Genomic DNA, 10349 nt, shown 5'->3' on the forward strand with positions numbered 1-10349 from the left:
AAGAAAATAGTACCAATACACCATCAATTGATAACGAGCTTTTGAAGATAAATTGATAAAGAGCCCTTAAAATAATGAATATGGCAATGCTATGGCATTGTATTTAAAAAATAAACAGATTAATAAGTTAAGAACATATCATCAAAATCATTCAATTAGTTCAATCAAAACAACCAAAATACTAATCCAAAGTACAACCAAAATAGTTTAACCAAATTATAACCCAAATAGTTCAACCAAATTACAATTCAAATAGTTCAACCAAAGTACAACCAAAATAGCACAAACAAAAATATAATTCAACAAAACCCAAGATGATCAAAATACTAAATCATCCTAACTTGAAGTTTATCTAAAATGAGCGCTCTTCAGGTGACATCTTTAAGAACAAGTCCTTCTTTGCCTTAGTATTAAGCAAATCACCCGTCATGTAATGAGTATTGTCATCCAAATTTGGCATCTCTTTTATAGCCTCACAAATATTATTATTCTTTCTCTCTCGTTCTCTTTTCTCTATTTCATTGAGCTCTCTATCTCTATCTCTTTTCTCCCTTAGGTTAGATATTCTTTCAAAATTGGCACAAATAGTCTCAATGCCAATAGATAGATTGTCTAGAACTTTGGCTTCCTTGTTGGTCCCAACTGAGCTAGAACTCCCTTCATACTTGAAAGATTGTCTAGAAAGTCTTCCATCCCGAAATCTTTATTTTCTTAAACCCCATAAGTTGTTGCATTGGTATCATCAATGCCTAATGCAATCGAGCCATTGCCAGTAGCAGTTCCACCCCCAACGACAATCTTCAAATCCTCATAATCAACTAGACTATTTTCCCGAAGTTTACTGTGACTTGGGTGGGACTAGCAAGAAACAAATTATTCATTATTAATATATTTCAAATAACATATTGTACTAAAATAGTAAGCTATTAATATATTTAAAAGATTATGAACTAAGCTTACCTTCAAGTAATCTTTCCATACTTCATCACTAGCAGTGAGTGTCTTTGCAATTGGGTCTCATCCAAAGCCAGAGTTGTTACGCATAAGCGTAGACATCTTGTTACATTACTTCTTAAGCCACTTCATTCGGCTCAAGTAATGATTATAAGTTTTTGGGAACCTAATTTTCGCATTAAGACGAGGAAGTATCACTCTTTCTACATTTTGCTTGCTAAGTGTCCCATTAGCATCACGCAATCCACTATTTATAGTATCCACCAAGAGGTGTAACAACTCATTAGTATTGTCCATAGTCCCAGATTCATAGCTCTTAGAACCTTTGCCCTTTCCTTTGCTATTTCCTTGTTGTGAATCCCCCATTTAAATTAGTACTATAACACATGTAAAACAATTTATTAGTTATTTAACATGATAATCAATTGTTTAAATGAGATGTCTTACAAGAATTTGTATCATACCAAACAAGAAAAGAAAAGAAAAGAATTTCACTAATGTTTCCTATTTTCTATTTTCTTTCTAACTTTGGTACAAAAATAAGGATGTTAGCAAAATAAATATGCGAAGCCAAAGAAATTATCAAATGGTATAGGATACATGAAATTCTATTCAGTGAAAAACAAAATATGCAATAACTAGGAAACATACATATATGACAACCAAAAAATTAGCAAAAACATAAAGAAAATTCATTAATAATTTGTAATGAATTATACTTACAAACTGCAATGATAAGTGATCCTAAGCAGCTCCAGCAAGTAATACAAGCTTCCGAAGTCTCTACCATTAAAACAGTAAATGAGAGGATCATCAAAGAAATATCAATTTGCAGAATAAATCAAATGGTTTCCCTATAACTTTCGGTTTTAAACAAAACATGATGAAAATAGTTTAGGGCTATCCTAGTTTGATTACTGTTTCGTTACACCACTAGGATTACAAGAGAACAACGAGACAAAATATGCAATCAAACAACAAAAGAGTGGAACCAAGAAAAGTATATTTAAGCATTTTCTACATGACAGCCAGCACTAGTCTACTAACCAGAGTAATAAAGAGGCAATTAGACGTAATAATAAAATAGCCAGCACCAATCTAATATCAACTGATAAACTTGTACTTATCCAATGACAACACATTTGCTAAAACAACCTAACTAATCATTCATCACATGACTACATTATAATGGTTTTGCTTTCAAACTTGGTAGGCACTCAACAATTAGGCCAATTATGATACTATTTAGCCATAAAAAAACGAACATGTTGCGGACCAAATAATCATGACACAACAAGCCCTAAATTCCTACCCGATATTGCAAACTGAAAATAACTATGGAATACGTCATCTTCTTGAACAGAAAATGGTATTACAAGAAAAAAAAAACACAACCAAACAAATATGTATCGGTAAGCATATATGGACCAAGAAAAAAACACAATGACGAGATATGTATCGGCAAGCATATATGAATCGATGTGGAGAGCACAACCCCACTTCGTTTTTGGGTAATAAAAAAAAATGGACCTCTAGCATCCTTGAGAGGGGCCATAGTTTCATAAACAATCAAACTCATGACATATAGCAAATAGACAATATACGACATCATCTATTTGTACCTCACTAATCATAAATAATACAACAAGGCAAGAAACATGATTTGAAGGAAGAAGTACCTTGTTCACGAAGAGCTCAATGCATGTCTGTTCATGTTCTCTAGCAGACAAAAAAAATCTCATGTGAAAAGTCTAATAGGGTGGGATTTTAGATAGGATTTGGTATTTATAGCTCTCACTAAAAAGTCTCTTACACTTCCACATTTAAAAAAATCTTTCAAAATTAGCAAGTTTTTGAATACTACTTTTTGTTACTTACTTAAAGTCTTGATTGAAAACCACTAGATTTGGACACTCTCTTTTAAAATTCCTAATAGTCTTAGTGCTCGTGTGGTTTTGCTTATTTGGGGTGATAAGTGATTTTTAAAAAAATTTGGGAAGCCCAGCCGGTTTGGTAAACTATGAGAAAATCACATATTGTTAAAAATTGTTGTGAGATAAAACTATAAGGGAAAGCAGCTAATGAGGTGCTTCATTTTCTGATTATGCGGGAATCAGTTTCGAAAAGGCATTGGTTTTAATGAAATTTACAAACTTCTGAAAATACCCCAATCTATTTCACTCAATCTCTTCTCTTCGTGTGTTTTCTCCTTCGCATCCCTTTGCTTCTTTACGCCATCTCTTTCACAGAGTTCTCATTCTCTTGAATCTCTTCTATTCTTCCTATTATTTTTTTCTTGTTCAATCAATTGAAGCACACTCCTAAGAAGCCACAAGACTCAGGTCAGAGGCATATTATGTATATTTCTTCTCAATTTCATTCTTCCCTCTTTCTCTTTAATTTCTAGGGTTCTCACTATAAATTTCATTCTTCACTCTCTCTTTAATTTCTAGGGTTTTAACTTCAATAGTTGTTGTTGTTGTTGTTTTGTTTTTGTTTTTTTATTTTTTTTTTATTTTGGATCAACTATAGTAAACCCCCAACCTATAGGGTTCATTACAAACTCATACCCAACCTTTGTTGACCCGTTTGATCAGTACATGAACTTTGTGAATCGTTTCATAAAACACCTTCCGTCACTCAGTATGTCAGGGACTTCGTTAAGTAACAAGGTGGCACTATCGACATGGTTTTTTTTAATTACGTGGAGCAATTTAAAAGGTCACCATGGCGGCTCAAAGTTGGAGGTTGCCACGTCGGATTCACGCCCAAATGCAACTACGTGCTTTGCCATCCCCCAAGACGATGAATCCCTAATTCCCAAATTAAACTCAAATCGTCGATTCCTCTATAGAGTACAGAAAAAAGAACAGTAAAAAGAACTCCTCTTGCCACAACCAAAAGCCTTCGATTCTTATGGATCGCAGAGGTAAAGGGAATCGAATCTTGAAAGTTTGAGTTGTTGTCGGTGATGGCTTGGTGTACCAGACCTTGAGGAGAAGTGGGACCAGAGTATGGTTAGTTTCGAACGGTGATATTGGATTTGTGGGTTGTATTTGTAAGTTTCAAATGATGGGGCCTGATTTGGGGTTGTGTTTGTCGATGTTGTGCTCTATTGCTTTTGGCCTTTTCCGTTTATGATTTTACCCTTTTAGGTTTTGGTTTGACTATTTCTGGTTTTGCCATTGTGTATAGTCAATGCAGTGACTTCTATGGTCCCAATGAATACTATTGTATATATGTTGTCTAATTGCATATACATTTTGATATTTTCAGGTGATCCTGATATAAAAGCAAATCAAAAGATGGGGGAAACAGGCCACCACCACCACCAGCCGCCTCCGCCAGTACTAGTGGCTCCGCCGCCATCTCATATGCCTCTTGGGGCGGCAAGGGGTCTCACTTGGGCTCCAACTAAGCAACTCCATCAGCTTCAATTTTGCATCCACTCCAACCCCTCTTGGCGTTAGTCTCTCTCTCTCTCTGCTCTGCTCTATTTCTTCTTTTTGGGGTTTTGACAAATTTTCTTCCCACTTAGATTGATGTATTCTATATTCTTTGAAATCCTGCAGGAAAAAGCTGGTTATTGGTGAAAGTTAGCTTCTTTTTTAATGGTTGGGTTTAAAATTAAAAGTGCATGCTTTTGGTATTGGTATTACTTTTTTAGTTTAGTAGTTGCATGTCTTAATCAGTGTGTTCGTGTTGTGGATTTTAAAGCCTCTAAACCATAGTATGTTGTTTGATGTATACAATTGTGTGGTAAGCATGGTAACTGTGCTTATACAATTGTTTGATGTATACAGCAATCAAACCCCTCAATTGAACCAATTGCAATAAGGACAAAAGCTCCAAATCAAAGAATTCAATGGAGGCACCCACCCAGGTTAGTAACAATAAATGTGGTATTCATTTAACTGCACATGTGGTGGTACTAAGTATGAACTAGCATTAACTGCACTTTCTTGTTTTGTAGACCAGCCAAGTAACAAGTACCCATGGAGAAGGACCAAGTCAACCCATAACTAGGGAAAGAAAAAGGAAACAAGTGTGCAAGGACAAGTGAAACAAAGCCATACCTTTACTTTCTTTCTTTTTTTGCTTATGTTGAACTGTGCTTTACTTGGATTTTAAGATGGGAAGGGTTATGTTCAACTATGAATTGGTATATTTTGAGGTGGGAAGAGTTATGTTCAACTCTGATTTGGTACATTTTGATATGGGAAGAGTTATGCTAAACTCTAATTTGGTATATTTTGATATGGAAATGGTTATCCTTTTGAGATGCCAACTTATGTATTTTGACACTTGAGTTTGCTTGTATTTACATATGGGAAGTTATGACAGGACTCGTCCCGTATTCCCCCGTGGAATTCATGATGAACCCTGCTTCCCGTCCGACAACTAACTGATGTCGGACCCACTTTAGCCCTAATTTAAACGGATAGACGAATCAACTTTTACCGAAATTTCAGCACAGTTTCCCCTATAACTAGGACAATTCCCAAATTACCGTCCTTGCAAACAACACCAGAACAACCCAACTTCTAGCATGCACAAGGTAAGGGCACACGCAACAGTTAAGACTAATCCAAAGGCTTCGCGCTCTCAACCAAAACTCAAAACGAGCAAGCAAAGCAACTAAAGATTTAGTTTACAACCATGGGAAAGTAAAGTAGAGAAAGATAAAGGAGGAATTCCTACAGTGCGAACAGCGGTGATGCCTCGACGTGGTGGTCTCGACCTTGGATATTTAGGACCTGGGGAGAGCAAAATAAAAAAATGTGAGTGGACGAAAACAAAGCTTTAAACATAAATTAATTTCAAAATATATTAACCCCCTCCATTTTAGAAAATAATGCCCAAAAAAAAAACTATGCAACAAAATCCTTTTGTATACGTACATATATACCTTCTGATACTTGAAAATTCAATTCAGTATACTTGCATCAAGATATACGATAAGGAAAACTTATTTAATTAATACTCCTCAAATTATTGGAAAACGTAAATTTATTCATTCCTTATTGTAAAACCATAAAATTGAAACTTCCAAAGTAATCCCGTTAATATAAAATATAATCAACAAAACCCAAAAATCTTTTTTTCTCATAACCAAACCCTTGCAAGAATACAATTTGCCCAATAATTCCCAAATATCCAATCTCAAATCTGAACTCCATTCAAATATTCATACATGTGCAGAGTAGTCTCAATGCACATGCCCAAGAAACCTCAAAACCTGGAAAGTAAATCCACCTATATACTCGTATACATACATACATACATATATATATATATATATATATATATACACATGCCCAAATAAACGCATCATTAATATGTACTAGGGGAAACAATCCAACACGGGGATTGTTTAACTGGACCACATGGGCGAAATCCTCAATACTCATGTGGCTAGGGAATGAGCAGTCCAAACGGGGGACTATTGCTCCCTAGACAAGCACGATAGAATCCTCAATACACGTGCGGCTGAAATGAGTCATACGCGCGTAGACAGCTCGTCAAGGCCTTCGATACACCCGATCAGGGGTGCCCGGTTCCCGATACACCTCCAAAGAGTTACCGTATGTCTAAAATATCCAGAGTAACAGTAATAGGGGAGGTACATATAATGGCGTGTCATTGCCAAGATCCAAAATCCACTTTCATAAATTAATATAAATAGTAAAATATAACACACTCTCAAAATCCAGTTTCCAAATATTCAAAGGTACCCAAACCCATATATATAAACATCCTGATAATGTCATAGCTGAAACAATAATATTCAATATACAAAATTCATAACTTAACCGATATAATCAACACCGAAAATCTCATAAGACAATGATAAAAATATCCAAAATCCAAATACACCAAATCCCTTGTTCAAATTTCATAAACAAACCCAATATTACCCAAATCCCAAATACCAAAGTCCGAAACCAAAATCCATATACTTTAATAATAATATTAAAATAATAATCCCTTGAAATCCCATATTACATTGTAAAAGCCGAGACTAGCCCGATAATAAAATCCCATAACCTCATTAACACAAAATAAACCGATTTCCAATCAAATCACATTTATGCAAGCAATTCCATATTTGAAAAACAATGCACATTTAAAAACAAATGTCCACTCACTACAGGTCCAACGCTGCTCAATCCTGAGAGAGCTCTTCCTCTTGAGTACGCGAAGCAAGAGTACTTGGTTCGAGAGAATAAATGGGCTTAATTAGTAAACGTACCCAACAACGAACTTTAACTCAAAACTCTAATTCCTGAGTCTCAAAGTGTGCACAACCTTTAAGAAGGTTTATAAGGTCATTCTAATACTTCTTGAAGGATGAGACGGTCCCGGAAGACTCACAGTCAACCGAGTAGTCGAACTTTCTATATGGGTCAACCGGGCCCGTAGGGCCCACGACCTCCGATTTCTAATTCAAAAGTTCCTATAGGTCCAACGAAGTCTACTGAACACGTCCCGAAGTTTTGGTCTCGATCGAATAGTCGGATCTAAGCCAATCGCATGATCAGACTGCAGTTGATTCATCTAACCTTGGAAACGTTGACTTGGAGTATCCGGGACTCCGATTCTTGATCCGCAAGATCTTACACAATCTTATATGTACATGGAACAACATATTTGAAATTGGGGTCAATCGAACTGTCCGAATCTATTGAACCCGGATATCGCATAATAGGTGCAATATCTGTTTGACTGTCAAACGGTAACCAATTCCAAATCCGAGTATACCGTCATGCTCAGGACAACAAGGGGAACATTTTAGAACCTAATGGGCAGCCACAAAGTGGTCCATGCGCTGCTAGCAGTGCATGAGTGCCTTGAGTATTTTCGGCAATTGGAAAACTCCAAATCACGGGTCAATGCCCATACCATAAGAATCAAACAACCTAGGGGATCAACTTTTGTTCTTAGACCATGGCCAAAAACTGACCAGAACTAGCCGGATCGAAGCCAAAACCGTCAGCATAATTGGGAGTTAGAAATTGATATCTAAAACCTCAAAATTAACCCGAACCAAGCACATAGACAGGTAGAGCACGGTGAGAGGATGAAGTTTCATACCTGGTTTGACGATTTTGGCCACTGGAATCTCCAGAAATTGTACAAACACCGCCGGTGACGAATGAGGGTTTTGGCTAGGTTTCAGTTCAAAATCCGACCAATCTTGGAGTTTCAAAGGTGGAAATGGGTATGGACGTGTAGAGGAGGAAGTGACAAGCATTTTGTGGGTTGTGGCGTCGCTGGCCATGGTCAGACGGAGGAGAAAACGTCGGCCAAAGTGGCCAGTCTGTTTTCGCGAAGGAGAGAGAGAGAGAGAGAGAGAGAGAGGAGAGAGAAAATAGAGAGAGAGAGAGAGAGAGAGAGAGAGAGAGAGAGAGAGAGAGAAGCTGCCCAGATTTGTGCCCCTACTCCCGAGGGTAAAAATGTAATTGAACAAATAAAATAAATTGAATAAGATGATTAAACTGTTGAAACTTATGTATTTTGACACTTGTATTTTCACACCTTCTTTTTTTTAGAATAGTTTACTAAATGTAAAGGTTTACAACTTCATTTCAAAATGTAAAGGTTTACATTTTCAATTTCATTTCACACCTGCATTTTCAACTCTGCTTTTCTCATTTCAAAATGTACATGTTTACAACTTCATTACAAACAGGACATAAATTACATTTCATTACAATGGTATCATACAAACACCCTTTGCAAAACAATAACTAAGACAAAGCCTAAAATTCTAGTTCTAGCCTAACAATTTTGTTAGGTACATGCTTTCTCCAGCCCCCACCAAACAACACCAACAAAAGCACCAAAATTGTGGCCTATGAACCCAGCAGCACTACCTGCATAACCCTCCCTCTTGTCGCCATTTTTCTTTTCAACTCCTCATGCTTTTTCACCTTTCTCAGTAACCCGGGAATAACAGTCCTCGACCTTTCACACATTCGGGGATCAATCCCCTGAAAGAAATTGCACCATTGTCCTCTCTGTACATTACATCAAACCCACATCACTTTCTAACCTAGATCCACACACCAAAAAAAAAAAAAAAAAAAAAAAAAAAGAGAAATTCAAAAAGACAAAACTTAGATCTCTTACCCCATGCTTCGCACATCCAAAGACACGTCTCCCAGGGTTCGTATCAGTCCAGGAAGTGAACTCCTGAGCTTGCTTACCACAACAACACTTCGGTGCCTCCATCTTCGTATGAATTGAAAAAAAAATGGAGGTGATGAAATTAGGGATTCAACGATTTTAGGGCTCAGAGACCTTTTATTTTTTCTGAATGGCTCAAGTCAAAAGGTGACCTTTTAAATTGCTTCATGTCATCAAAAAAACCCACGTGGACAGCACCACCTCATCACTTAACGAGGTTCCTAACGGACTGAGTGACGGAGGGTGTTTTATGAAAGGATTCACAAAGTTCATGTATTGGTCAAACGGATCAACAAATGTTGGGTATGAGTTTGTAATGACCCCTATAGGTTGAGGGGTTTACTGTAGTTGATCCCTTTTCTTTTTTTTTTTACCTGTTTTTGTTTCTTTGTTTCTTTGACAGAATATTTATTTTTAATGGAATATATTCGATTTAACTCAATATATTAGTTTAGAGTAGGGGTGGGCATCTCATCCGAATTATCCGCGTACCGACCGTACCGTACCGACGGTTTGGTTTGGTTTGGTTAAATAATTATTTTTTAATTTTAATTATTCCGATCCGATCCGTACCGAAACGTTTGGTTTGGTTAACGGTTAACAATATCCCTTATCCGACGGAAATCCGTACCGATCCGATATTTATAATTATTTAATTATTTAAGTACTTATATATGTATCTATTTATTAGTGGCTGGATATTAAGTTATTGTAGACTGCGAAACACTGAAACACTACCTACATTAACCCTAAAATTTGACTTTCCATCTTTTAGTTTCATCTAGCCGTCCTCTAACACCCAAACATCTTAACTTTCTCTTCTCTCTGTTAGCTTAGCCGCACAACCATCGCTCTCATCTCTCTGAGCAGGTATGTTGACTCAATATTTTGTAAGACCCAACCTCATTTCACATTGATTTGATAGGCAAGATAAGAACTCTTATCGTTTAAATTTTTTATTCACAGGGTATTTTGCATAAGAAGAACTCTTATCATTTCACACTGATTTCTACAGCAACCATCGCTCTCTTATCTTCTACAATCGCTCCAAAAGGTAATTTGCTTTTTAAATTTTTTTTTTTTTTCTTAGCCCAGCAGAAAAATAAAGAAGAAAAACAAAAAGGAGATGAGAAGTTGCAGACGGACCTGCAACTTTTCTTTCTTTTTTGGTACAAAACGTGGCAAATACAATGATTAAAGCTATA

At 36.4% G+C, this 10349-nt stretch overlaps 1 pseudogene; it reads right to left on the minus strand.

Moving 5' to 3' along the window:
- Positions 1 to 711: 711 nt before the first annotated feature.
- Positions 712 to 1320, minus strand: LOC110773215 (uncharacterized protein At2g29880 pseudogene; annotated as a pseudogene).
- Positions 1321 to 10349: the final 9029 nt, after the last annotated feature.

Source organism: Prunus avium, chromosome 7, assembly GCF_965620075.1.
Source record: "Prunus avium chromosome 7, drPruAviu1.hap1.1, whole genome shotgun sequence".
Classification (NCBI taxonomy): Eukaryota; Viridiplantae; Streptophyta; class Magnoliopsida; order Rosales; family Rosaceae; genus Prunus; species Prunus avium.